The sequence below is a fragment of the Rhinatrema bivittatum genome, chromosome 1 (assembly GCF_901001135.1).
Source record: "Rhinatrema bivittatum chromosome 1, aRhiBiv1.1, whole genome shotgun sequence".
NCBI classification, from domain to species: domain Eukaryota; kingdom Metazoa; phylum Chordata; class Amphibia; order Gymnophiona; family Rhinatrematidae; genus Rhinatrema; species Rhinatrema bivittatum.
This window is the reverse complement of record NC_042615.1, coordinates 457,470,184-457,484,174: the sequence shown is the minus strand read 5'-3', so window position 1 is coordinate 457,484,174 and position 13,991 is coordinate 457,470,184. Positions and strand designations below refer to the sequence as shown.

General features: G+C 50.5%; 1 protein-coding gene across 5 annotated transcripts in view; it reads left to right on the top strand.

Moving 5' to 3' along the window:
• The window catches only part of MPDZ (multiple PDZ domain crumbs cell polarity complex component), a 662,189-nt gene that overhangs the window by 433,923 nt on the left and 214,275 nt on the right, over nt 1-13,991 (top strand). The gene's annotated exons all lie outside the window — the stretch shown is intronic.

Genomic DNA, 13,991 nt, shown 5'->3' with positions numbered 1-13,991 from the left:
GTAATTGGGTTTAAAAAAGTTTTGGATAAGTTCCTAGAGCAGAAATCTGTAAACTGCTATTAATCAACAAGGATCTATTCATTTAATGTTTGGGTATTTGCCAGGTACTTGTAACTTGGTTGGACAGAGGATACTGGGCTTAATGGACCCTTGGTCTGACTCAGTATGGCATATCATGTTCTTATGTTCTACATTCTTATGAGCTGCTGTGAAGTATTCTGCAGGGACTCCGCAGTCTTGTAAGGCGTGGATGGTGGCCCCTCCATGAAAGGTCTGGAGAACTGCCTCGCCCCAACAAGAGAAAACGGATGCTGAATCCAGAGCCAGATATAGATTGTAAAGGTTCTGTGGAAAAAGAGGTGTGATGGTTCCTTGCTGCATCTGATCGGGGACAACGAACCTCTGGAAGAGGGAGAGATCCTGGTAACAGAAGGGGTCCAGCCTAAGGTGGTCTGGCTTTTCTGTACAGAGGAAATTGCACACTAATTTCTCAGGTACTAAAGGGTCTAGGAATTAATTTATTTAAAAGATTTCTTACCCAACCCTTTCAAAGTTCGCAAGTGGGCCTGTACCCCCGTACAAGTAGCCCACCACGTAACCGAGCACCACGCAAGGCGTCCCAGTTATGTCTTCGGTGGGGGCTCCTGTGTCAGGGCTGAGCCTTGGGGCGTCTTCCTTTCTTCCTTCCCACTCCGGCTCGGAGTGATGGTGGCATGGTCGGGTGGGGAGGGGGAGGAGCAGTTGCAGGCTGATGACATCGCGGCCCATTTAAAGGACCGCAATTGAGGCACACCTGTCTTCTTCTTCCCCAGCCAGCATTTGCGTTGTGATGGGTGCTACGGGGAGGGCGGGGGAGCATGTGGCCCACTTTCCTGGGAGCCCTTTGCTGCTCTTCCTCCCTGTTCAGCGTTTCTTTTGGCGCGGTGGGTGATGGGGAGGGCGAGAGAGTGCATGTCCCGCCATCAGAGGAGCCCTTTGTTGCTCTTCCTTTCCCGTCCACCTTTGCTTTTGGCGCAGTAGTTGCGTCCGGGGGATGTGGAGGGCGAGGAAACACAGGCCCCGTTCTGAGAGGAGCCCTTTATTGCCCTTCCCCCTGTCCTCCTTTGCTTTCGGCATGGTGGGTGCATCGGAGGGATGGGGGGGCGAGAGAGCGCAGGGCCCATTCTCGGGGGAGCCCTTGTTGTTCCCTTTGAGCCAGGAAGGGGGGGGGGGGGGTTGCCGATGTGCAAATCGTACTCGAGGAATGTCAGGATGGTCCCAAGGGGAGGGAGCAGTGTTATTGGAGGTTGGGGCTTTTGGTCACTGCAGTGGACCCTCCTGCCTTGCTCATGAGGTGGGGGACACTGCCTCCCAGTTGTGTCCCCCTGCTGGGAGTGGGTCAGCTCCTTTTTTTTTTCTCTTTCGGCCCCCCTGGCCTCTGGGTCCTAGCCGGCATAAGTCTGATGAATTTCTCAGTTTGCTGCTATTTGCCCTGTTCCCATCCAGGGGGACTTTGGTATTCCAGACTTTGAATGGCACAGCTGTGTTTTAATTTTGACTTGCATGGTTCTTTCTCATGTTTTCGGCACTCCTAGGTCATGCCATGTCCTGTGCCTGAGGTGGGGTGGGGTGGCCGGGTGTCTGGTTTTGGAACCAGACATTTCTGTTTTTGAACAAGGTGTGTAGTGTCTGTCGATAGAAGTTGTTGGACATCGTAATCTCTGTTTGGGTTGTTTGCCAGTGCTCGGTGTCATTCAGGAGAGAACAACCATTCTGCTTCCTGCTCCAGACCCTCCCCTCCAGGTGCACACAGGGAACAGGAGAATAGGTTTGAGCATGGAGTGGACAGAGCACAGAGTAGAGCAAAGAAGAGCCTTTCTGCTGCCTAATCCTGCCCCCTCTGCTCTTGTCGTTCTCCCCACTTCACCTCTTTCTGCTGTTTACCTGGGGAGGGAAGGGGGACTCGAGTTGGAAAAGACATAGCACGGTGACTCTGCAGGAAAAGGAAGAGAGCACTTCAAGAAATGGTTTTGTAGGGAGAGTTGTTGTGGTGCGTGCTCCCCCCTACCAGTGAGGTTCGTGCAGGGCTGGCGGCCGCATTCAGCGGGGCGGTGCTGCATCTGCTGGGTGTGTATTGGTAGCTATAGCTGACCGTGGCCAATCGGCAGCAAGTTGCACCCCCTCCCCCACCCCAGCCAGCCGGCCAACGGTCCAGCCTGCACTGGTGGAGCAGCTGGATGCTTCGTTGTGTCATTCGGGGCCAGAGAATGGGTTGGCGATGGCCATCCGATCTGCTGGTGACTCGTAACGGTGTGTGGCAGTGTCCCAGTGATTGAACTTTGTCCCTGTTTGGCTCCCATGTCTCAGTCTCACGGTGGTTGCCCTTGGTGGCAGTGTGGGGCGATCATCCACTGCACTGGGCCATGTGGGGTTGTGCTCAGGGCTCCTAGGCAGCTCTGCGGGTGGTTCAGTCGTGGGCCTCACGGTGGGGAGTAGCTTGTCTCTTTGTGGTTGCATTTGTGGCGGGGCGCAGGTTGGCGGTGGCCAACCATGGCCAGTCACACGAGCCGCTGGCGACTCGTGAAGGGGCTAGGAGGGCCTCAGGGATTGGGTGGGTGGTCGAGTCTGTGCCATTGGGGTAGCGAGGAACTGCATTGATCTTGATGTTTGTTCCATCCACAGCACAGCAGCGATTTACGGGCGGGATCTGGGTTCGAGGAGCATCAGACATTGCCTGCGTTGCCGTGTCCTTGGGCTAGCCCACACAGCCGGGAGTTCTTCCCCCCAGGATTCCCAGAAGGCAAGCAGGGCCCCTTCTGTCCATATTAATTATATCAGCTGTTGGAGAGCGTACCTAAGCCATTAAAAAAGAAAATAAGAGGTTGTACATGGACATATGCCGGATACTGGAGGGCAGCGACATGAACCGACATGAAGGTGAAGAAGAGGGTTGAGGTGTGGGGGGGGGGGGCAGTCAAAAAGAGATTCCCAGAAACTTAATTAGTGGGACATGGGTATTCCAAAAATTGGGTAGTGCATTAGATCACATGATCCCTCACTATACAGCTCAATACTGGGTTATTGACCAGGTTTCCCCAGGATGCCGCTCGTTACCTAATGAGTCCGATTTCAAGAGCATAGCGTCCTTCTGTCAAGGGCGGACATCGAGTCTCGGCCTTTGCAGGCATACCCAAGCAGCTTTCAACCTCTAGGTTTTTATTGCAAGGGGTCTCTATTGTGACGGGTGTCTGATAACGGAATTTTCTGGTGTAGTGCACGGGCTTTAGAGCATTGGGCTCTTTCCTACGTGCGAACTGAAGAGGCATCATGGCTCCTGTCAATGGTTTATAATTCCGATTATATTGTGCTGATGGGAGGGGGGTCGCACCTGAAGGCACCAATTTGTCCTACATGTCTCGTGGGATGGCATACAGGTTCGGCACCCTTTTGCCAGAGGACAAATCTGGCATCACGGTAGCTGTCCTTGTTTTTCCCTGGGGAATGAGCTTGGTTCCGTGCGATTGGCCCATGGACCCCACCCCCCGCTCGATAATTTGATACAGTCGGTCAGTTTGGTGCTGGGGCACATGGGGCTCCCCAAGGGTATCCTGTTCTTTACCGCTAGACTTGTTCCCGGGGCAGGAATTTCCCGTGCCGTGTAACCCTGTCCACAGTGGGTCAGGCTAGTGGCCTCCAACGCCAACTGAGAAAGAACTAGCTTGTGATTGTCGCCTCAAGGAATTTGCAGGCTTCGGCATGACTTCACAGTACGGTCACCAGCTGTGGCCTTCAGCTGTGCTCTGATGTGGCAGGGATGTTGGTGGTTGTTTATGTCATGGAGCCTGCTACGCAGCGTGTTTTGCCAGACCACTAGACAGCATTTACTGCGCTGTTTTTTCTCATTATAGTTGCCACACACCAGGGTGAAGCACGCAGACATCTACAGGTTGTTGTAGTGGATGTCGCAGCATCCGTTCAGACAGTGTCACACATGGGCAGCAAGGCGCAAGCGGGATATGCCATCCCTGGGGGGTGCAGTGAGATGGCGAATTTCCAGTCTTACTGCTGGGGGCTCCCCATTCAAGAAGCTGGCACCATGGGCGGATCTGATCGCATAGTGCACGCCAAGCAGCAGGACTCTCTGGGAACATGGCTCATTTGTACCTAGGCCCCATAGTGTCCTCTCAAGGCCGGGAAGTCCCCGTGTTTGCGCAGGAAGTTTTGATATTTAATATTTAAAGCCCTGGTTCCAGCCCAGCACTACCTCGGCTATAGGCTTGCTTGTGCTGGTGCTCTCGTTGGATTCCCGTGTGTTTTGGCATTACTGACTCTGGACTTTGCCTTGGATATTGCCTTCTTGCTGCCTACCCAAAACTCTGATCGGATTTGGTTCTTCTCTTGCCTGCTGCCTGCCCTGACTTTGGACTGTGCCTTGGATATTGACTCCTTGCTGCCTACCCAACATCACCTCTCAGCTTGCCAGCTTTGGCCTAAGGTAAGACTGTTGTTCTACTAAGGGATTCACTATCAAATCCATAACACCAGGCTTATTTGGTTGCAGTTCACCCCCCCCCTGCCATTCGTCATACAAGTCGACAGTCCAGACCATGGGCCAACAGGTCCATGGTCTGGATTGTCGAATTGTATGAGGAATGGCGGGGGTGAACTTCAACCAAATAAGCCTGGTGTTATGAACTGTGCCTTGGATATTGCCTTCTTGCTGCCTACCCATGACTCGGATCGGATTTGGTTCCTCTCTTGCCTGCTGACTGGGATTGGTATATGGACCTTCAAGTGGGGGAGCATCAGATAGGGCACAATATGGGCAGATGCCCAGGGCCAATGTTCATTTAGGATGGATAGAGTCCATCTTTTGGACATTTGTTTATGATATCAAATCCCGCTGGAGATGCTGGGGAAATGATTGTTCGTAATTCATGGGCCACAGCTAGGTGTTGGTGGGGGGGCATGAGGCTAGCTCTTGCCTGTGGCAGTTTACCTGGGTCAGTAGGGGCATCTTTGACATGGTGCAGGTAAGCATCATGGTCCAAGTCAGCAGTAGACTTGTGCCTTGGGGACTCAAGGAGGGGTGTTCCGTACCCTGGAGGTTTGGGGGCACCCTTGCTGGTCCCGAGTTGGGGGGCCCGGCACGGTGTTACTTTGCTAGTTTATTGTGGCAGGCAACGGACGTGGTGGGTATAGCTAGTCTTTGGGCAACTGCCATACCAGCTGAGGTACCAGTTTGTAGAGTGATAGCAGGGGTCCCCCTTCAGTCTTCTTTTTTCCGTGCAGCAGTAGCCACGCGGATTAAGGAGCTCTTCAGAGGTTCCTGACAGGAATTTTTCCTCATGGAACTTCTTCAAAAATTTCAAAAAAAATTTACCCCACAAGGGTCCCATTATTGATATCTTTGCTCCGTATTCGAACGGTAAGTTTTTTACGTGCTTACGGTCGATTCCCATCAAGTTTTTCTCTCATGCCCAACCGGCCATCGACCACAACGCAGCTAAATTTTGTTGAGGCCATGGCATTGGGTTTCCATCGGTGCCCTGACCGCACTCGAACGATGTCCATCACTGACCCTCACGGTCTATGTGATGTATTTGGGGTCCGACCATGATGTCCTTACTTGCACCAAATGTGCCCAAATGACACCAAATGGTCGCAAGGTAGGCTGGAGAAGATGGGGACTTCTCTTTCGTCCAAAACCCCCGACGCCATCGATAGATTCAACGTTGTCTGAACCAGTACCGTCTACTTTGCGCCAGCACCGGGAAACCGGCAGACTGGCTTTCGACAACTCGAGGGTGTCAACCCCCTCTGTTCCTCCTCAGGAGAAAGACCGAGGGGAACATCGAGAAAAACATCGTCACCGCCACTGTAAAGCTCATGCCACCGATACAGGCAAGTCCTCGGCATCAACGTCGTCTGAGCCACCAACAAAGAAGTCCCAAACAGAAAAGGCCCCATCCTCTTCTGTCTCTGGGTCACCAAGGCGTTCCCCACCTGGACAGGTGCCAGGATCCGTGATTCTACCTTCACCGGTGGACCCTGTGGCTACGCCAGTGCTACCTCCTATTCCGGAATCTGGTATCCATGCCCCAGGTTTCCATGAGGAATTGGATTGGATGATCTAAGAGGCCATCGGAAAAGCACTCCAGGGGTTCAGACCTCCATCGATGCCGGTGCCGGTTCCCGAGCCGGCCACGATCCGATACCCATGGTGCTTGCACCACTATTAGTAAGAATGGATAAGTTAATCGGTGCCCTTCCACCGGTGCATCCGAGAGAACCGATGGCCCCGATTCCTTCCTCACCGATACCCTTGTCATCGAAGAAGAAGAAGAATCACCAATCTCCATTCCGCCCTCCAGAGTGCTACCACCGACACATCCATCGATGTCACCGATTCCATCGGTGCCTCCAATGCCTCCCTCGATGCCATCGATGCCTCCGATGCCTCCATCGATGCCTTCGGTCCCACTTCCAAAGCCATCGATGCCTAGGCCCAGACCTTCCGGAATAACACCGTTACTCCCTTCTGATGAACATATGGGAGCTGGTGATGAGCCATACAGTCCCTGGACTGATGATTCGTCCAAGGATTCAGACAATCTGCCTTCACAGCCCTCTCCTCTGATGAAAGGAAGCATTCTTCTCCAGAGTACTTGTCCTTTATCAACTTTGTTAAAGAAATGTCTGAAACAGTTCCATTCCAGCTTCAGACTGAAGAGGACTCTAGGCATCAGATGTTACAACTTCTCCAGTTTCTCGATGCTCCTAAGGAAATAATGTCTATCCCTATTCATGACACTCTTTTGGACCTTTTAAAGAGAAATTGGGAGCACCCTGGCTCTGTGGCATCTGTTAACCGTAAGGCAGATGCCACCTATCTAGTTCAGCTAGCCCCTGGCTTCCAGACAGCTCAACTAGATCATCATTCAGTAGTTGTGGAGTCAGCCCAGAAGAGGGCATGACACTCCAAACCCCACTCTTCCATTCCCCCAGGAAAGGAACAGAAATTTTCTGGATGCGTTTGGAAGACGAGTATTTCATGGGTCAATGCTCATCTCTCGCATTTCTTCCTACCAATTATACATGACCCACTACAATAGGGCCCTGTTTACAAAGATTCAGGAATTTGCTGAAGCCTTACCTCTGCAATTCCAGGACCAACTTCATGCCCTAGCACAAAAGGGGCTAGATGCCGCCAAACATGAAGTACATTCGGCATATCACATCTTCAACACCGTCTCCAGAGTTTCGGCGGCAGGAATTAGTGCAAGGAGATGGGCCTGGCTAAAGTCTTCAGACCTCAGACCCAGAAGTACAGGACAGGTTAGCTGACTTGCCCTGTGCTAGGGATAATCTTTTCAGAGAAAAGATTCAAGAAGCAGTGGCGCAGCTCAAGGACCACCAAGAGACTCTGCGCCAGCTCTCCTTCCTGCCTTCTGATCTCTCTTCCTCTTCCAAACATTTTTAGAAGAGGCTCCAAGAGACAATTCTACCGGCAAAGGAGATTCTATCCCCCAGCGTCCAGGGTTCGAGCTTCTAAGCCTTACCAAAAAGGCCAATCCAAGCAACCTCGAGTACAGAAGTCACAGCTAGCCTCCCAGCCAGGTCCAGCGTCTGGCTTTTGACTCCTTCCTAGAGAGCAGTACCCAGCCTCCACTTCCGACTATTCCCGTTGGAGGCCGGTAGTGCCACTTCTCCAAATCATGGCACACAATCACCACAGATCAGTGGGTACTCGTTGTAATAACCCAAGTTTACCACTTCAACTTTCTCTCTGTTCCACCGGATTCCCCACCTCAGCTAACATGGGGAATATCCGACCACTCACTGCTCCTGGAGCAGGAGGGTCTCCCTCCTCCTCCTGTCCCGAGCAATAGAACCAGTGCCCCTCTCCCAACAGGGGCAGGGTTTCTATTCCAGGTTTTTCCTGATACCAAAAAAGTCAGGTGGTGTTTGCCCAATATTGGACCTTCGTACCTTAAACAAATACCTTCAAAGAGAAAAGTTCAAAATGGTGACCTTGGGTTCTCTTCTTCCCCTTCTCTAAAGGGAAGACTGGCTCTGCTCTCTAGACCTCCAGGACGCCTACACACACATTTCCATTTCTCCATCACATCGCAGATTCCTGCGGTTCCTAGTAGGCCCAAAACACTTCGAATATCGAGTGTTACCATTCGGCCTAGCATCTGCCCCACGAGTCTTCACCAAGTGCCTTGTAGTGGTAGCAGCCTTTCTCAGAAGTCAAAGTGTCCACGTCTACCCCTATCTCGACGATTGGTTGATCAGGGCTCCTACTCAGCAAACTGCACTGACGTCTCTACGTCATACCCTGATCTCCCTAGGGTTTCTCATAAACTATCCAAAATCCAGGCTAGTTCCCTCTCAAACCCTATCGTTCATAGGGGCCGACTTGGACACTCTAAAGGTGAAAGCCTTCCTACCTCAGGATCGAGCTTTCACTCTCGCCTCTCTGGCCCATCGACTGCAGTCTCGACAACACTCAACTGCATGTCACTTTCTGATCTTACTGCGTCATATGGCCTCCTCGGTGCATGTCACTCCCATGACCCGCCTGGCCATGAGAGTAATGCAGTGAACTCTAAAATTGCAGTGGATTCAGTCTTCTCAGCCAATGTCCACCATTGTCCACATCACCAACCAGCTCTGCTTATCGCTGGCTTGGTGAATAAACCAATCAAATCTGCTTCAAGGCCTTCCATTTCAGGCTCTAGAACCTCAAGAAACCTTGACAACAGATGCCTCCAACCTCGGCTGGGGTGCACATGTTGCAAACATGCAGTCTCAGGGCATTTGGTCTCCAGAGGAAGCCAAACACCAAATAAATTTCCTGGAGCTTTGTGCAATCAGATATGCTCTCAGGGCTTTTCAGGATCACCTTTCCAACCAGGTCATCCTGATTCAAACACAACCAGGTGGCCATGTGGTACATCAACAAGCAAGGGGGAACGGGCTCCTACCTCCTGTGTCAGGAAGCTGCACAAATATGGGCGGAAGCCCTTTCCCACTCGATGTACCTCAGGGCCACCTACTTGCCGGGAGTGGACAATGTGTTGGCAGACGAGCTGAGTCACACTTTTCAACCACATGAGTGGTCCCTCAACCCCACTGTAGCGGACTCAATATTCCAACATTGGGGTTACCCTCACATAGACCTCTTTGCGTCAGTTCACAACCACAAAGTAGGGAACTTCTGCTCTCTCACTCGCAGCCAACACTTTCAGCCAAGAGACGCTTTCTCACTCTCGTGGGCCAGCGGTCTCCTTTATGCATACCCTCCACTTCCACACATTTCAAAGACTCTCGTGAAGTTGCGAAGGGACAAGGGACTAATGATTCTCATAGCCCCTCATTGGCCATGCCAGGTCTGGTTTCCAATTCTCCATGACCTATCAGTACACCGGCACATTCCTCTGGGGAAGGACCCGCTTCTGATCACTCAGAACAATGGCTGCCTTTGTCACCCCAACCTCCAGGCCCTCTCCCTGACTGCCTGGATGTTGAAAGGTTAATACTTCAACCTCTTAACCTTTCAGAGACTGTTTCCCGTGTCCTAGTATTCTTTGCTTCGGTGTTTACTGAAGAGGATGTTGGGGAGGTACCCGTAATGGAGAAGGTTTTCATGGGTAATGATTCAGATGGACTGAATCAAATCACGGTGAAACCTAGAAGATGTGGTAGGCCCTGATTGACAAACTGAAGAGTAGTAAATCACCTGGACCGGATGGTATACACCCCAGAGTTCTGAAGGAACTAAAAAATGAAATTTCAGACCTATTAGTAAAAATTTGTAACTTATCATTAAAATCATCCATTGTACCTGAAGACTGGAGGATAGCAAATGTAACCCCAATATTTAAAAAGGGCTCCAGGGGCGATCCGGGAAACTACAGACCGGTTAGCCTGACTTCAGTGCCAGGAAAAAATAGTGGAAAGTGTTCTAAACATCAAAATCACAGAACATATAGAAAGACATGGTTTAATGGAACAAAGTCAGCATGGCTTTACCCAGGGCAAGTCTTGCCTCACAAATCTGCTTCACTTTTTTGAAGGAGTTAATAAACATGTGGATAAAGGTGAACCGGTAGATATAGTATACTTGGATTTCAGAAGGCGTTTGACAAAGTTCCTCATGAGAGGCTTCTAGGAAAAGTAAAAAGTCATGGGATAGGTGGCGATGTCCTTTCGTGGATTGCAAACTGGCTAAAAGACAGGAAACAGAGAGTAGGATTAAATGGGCAATTTTCTCAGTGGAAGGGAGGTGGACAGTGGAGTGCCTCAGGGATCTGTATTGGGACCCTTAATTTTCAATATATTTATAAATGATCTGGAAAGAAATACGACGAGTGAGATAATCAAATTTGCAGATGACACAAAATTGTTCAGAGTAGTTAAATCACAAGCAGATTGTGATAAATTACAGGAAGACCCTGTGAGACTGGAAAATTGGGCATCCAAATGGCAGATGAAATTTAATGTGGATAAGTGCAAGGTGATGCATATAGGGAAAAATAGCCCATGCTATAATTACACAATGTTGGGTTCCATATTAGGTGCTACAACCCAAGAAAGAGATCTAGGTGTCATAGTGGATAACACATTGAAATCGTCGGTACAGTGTGCTGCGGCAGTCAAAAAAGCAAACAGAATGTTGGGAATTATTACAAAGGGAATGGTGAATAAAACGGAAAATGTCATAATGCCTCTGTATTGCTCCATGGTGAGACCGCACCTTGAATACTGTGTACAATTCTGGTCGCCGCATCTCAAAAAAGATATAAATGCGATGGAGAAGGTACAGAGAAGGGCTACCAAAATGATAAGGGGAATGGAACAACTCTCCTATGAGGAAAGACTAAAGAGGTTAGGACTTTTCAGCTCGGAGAAGAGACGACTAAGGGGGGATATGATAGAGGTGATTAAAATCATGAGAGGTCTAGAACGGGTAGATGTGAATCGGTTTTTACTCTTTCGGATAATAGAAAGACTAGGGGGCACTCCATGAAGTTAGCATGGGGCACATTTAAAACTAATCGGAGAAAGTTCTTTTTTACTCAATGCACAGACTCTGGAATTTGTTGCCGGAGGATGTGGTTAGTGCAGTTAATATAGCTGTGTTTAAAAAAGGATTGGATAAGTTCTTCGAGAAGTCTATTACCTGCTATTAAGTTCACTTAGGGGCGGATTTTAAGAGCCCTGCTCGCGTAAATCCGCCCGGATTTACGCGAGCAGGGCCCTGCGCGCCGGTGCGCCTATGTTCAATAGGCCTACCGACGCGCGCAGACCCCAGGACTCGCGTAAGTCCCGGGGTTTTCCGAGGGGGGCGTGTCGGGGGCGTGTCGAGGGGGCGGACCCGATCCTTCGCGGCGTTTTCGTGGTGGGACGTAGCGTTTCGGGGGCGGGCCCGGGGGCGTGGTTACGGCCCGGGGCGGTCCGGGGGCGTGGCCGCGCCCTCCGGACCCGCCCCCAGGTCGCGTCCCGGTGCGCTAGCGGCCCGCTGGCGCGCGGGGATTTACGTCTCCCTCCGGGAGGCGTAAATCCCCCGACAAAGGTAAGGGGGGGTTTAGACAGGGCCGGGCGGGTGGGTTAGGTAGGGGAAGGGAGGGGAAGGTGAGGGGAGGGCAAAAGAAAGTTCCCTCCGAGGCCGCTCCAATTTCAGAGCGGCCTCGGAGGGAACGGAGGTAGGCTGCGCGGCTCGGCGCGCACCGGCTATACGGAATCGATAGCCTTGCGCGCGCCGATCCCGGATTTTAGCGGATACGCGCGGCTACGTGCGTATCTACTAAAATCCCGCGTACTTTTGTTGGCGCCTGGAGTGCCAACAAAAGTACATGAACGCGCCGTTTTTGTAAATCTACCTCTTAGAGAATAGCCACTGCCATTAGCAATGGTTACATGGAATAGACTTAATTTTTGGGTACTTGCCAGGTTCTTATGGCCTGGATTGGCCACTGTTGGAAACAGGATGCTGGGCTTGATGGACCCTTGGTCTGACCCAGTATGGCATTTTCTTATGTTCTTATGTTCTGGTAGCTTCACGAAAACCTTCCACAAGGCAGTTTTATTGTTACAAATGGAACAGGTTGCGGATTGGTGTACTTCCATGTCCAATCGATCCCTTCACTTGTTCTACACCGAAGTTTTTGGACTACCTCTGGCACCTGTCAGAATCAGGTCTCCAAACTTCTTCCATATGGGTACATGTCAGTGCAGTAGCCGCCTTCCATAAAGGTGTAGGGGATGTACCCATTTCAGTACAACCCCTTGTAACATGATTTTTTGAAGGGCTTGCTCCACCTTAAACCTCCACTGTGCCCTCCGGCCCCTTCCTGGGACCTCAACTTGGTTTTGGGGCGGCTCATGAAACCGCCGTTAGAGCCTCTCCAATCCTGTGATCTCTGCCATCTCACCTGGAAGGTGATTTTTCTTTTGGCGATCACATCTGCTTGCAGAGTTAGTGAGTTACAGGCCTTAGTCACCTACCTGCCTTACACTAAACTTCTGCATGATAGGGTAGTACTCCGCACTCACCCTAAGTTTTTGCCTAAGGTAGTATCGGAGTTTCATATCAATCAATCCATTATACTACCCACCTTCTTTCCCAGGCCCCACTCAAACCCAGGAGAATGGGCTCTGCATACCCTTGACTTTAAACGTGCTCTAGCATTTTATCTAGATCGTACAGCTGCCCACAAAAAATGCACTCAATTGTTTGTTCCCTTCGATCCCATCAAATTGGGCAAACCTGTGGGTAAGAAGACTCTCTCCTCCTGGTTAGCGGACTGTATTTCATTTTGTTACCAACAGGCAGGCATTCCGCTTCAAGACCGTGTTAAAGCACACTGTGCCAGGGCCATGGCAACATCAGTAGCGCACCTACGCTCAGTGCCGCTTGTTGACATCTGTAAGGCTGCTACCTGGAGTTCTCGCCACACCTTTGCAGCCCATTATTATTTAGACAAGGCTGGCAGACAAGATTCCATCTTCGGCCAGTCTGTGCTTCGCAACTTATTTGCGAACTGAGGTACCAACATCCTTCTGTCAACCCGGTAGGGCTCAGGTTGCCCTTTACCAAATTCCACCCCAGTTCTTGTGCCTGTTGCACGTCTTTGGGTACATTTGGTGCATTGCTCGGGCATCCTCAGCTCGGTACTCACCCATATGTGAGGACTACCATCCTGCTTATCCTGTGAGAAAGCAGAGTTGCTTACCTGTAACAGGTGTTTTCACAGGACAGCAGGATGTTAGTCCTCACGACCCGCCCGCCACCCTGCGGTGTTAGGTTCATTTACGTTTTCTTATTTTATTTTTCACATGTATTTTTTACTATAAGACGAGATTGAAGGGGGACCCCTGCTGGCTGCAGGGTTGATGCTCTGCTGGGCATGCCCAGTAGGTGCCAGTCAAAGTTCTAGGAACTTTGACAAAAGTGTTCCGTGATTGGGCTCCATCCTGATGATGTCACCCACATGTGAGGACTAACATCCTGCTGTCCTGTGAGAACACCTGTTACAGGTAAGCAACTCTGCTTTCCTAATAAAGCTGCAGTCCTTTTCTTCCAGTTGTCGTTATTCTGTTGTATCAAAGAATGTATGCATGTAAGGCTGTGGGTCAGTCAGAGGTGATGGGGGGGGGCATTAGTAGATTGCGGATTGGGAGGAATGCAGACGGGATGACTCTATATTCGCGGCTGCTAGAGTTAAGGTTGGGGTACAATAAAAACATCCATAGCAACTCAAGACAAAACTAATGCAAACAATATACAAATATACCTCTGTAGTTATTAAACAGCCAACAATATTGTATGCCTTCTGAAATAGGAAAGTCTTTAAGGCTTCCTTGAAGAATTTCATCTTTGTAGTAAATCTTATCTTCGAAGTAAGTGAGTTCATAGCACAGGTCCAGCCGTTAAGAAGGCAAATTCCCTGGTTTCATCGCTATAAACCAGCTTCAGTAAAGGAACATCCAACATTCCTTGA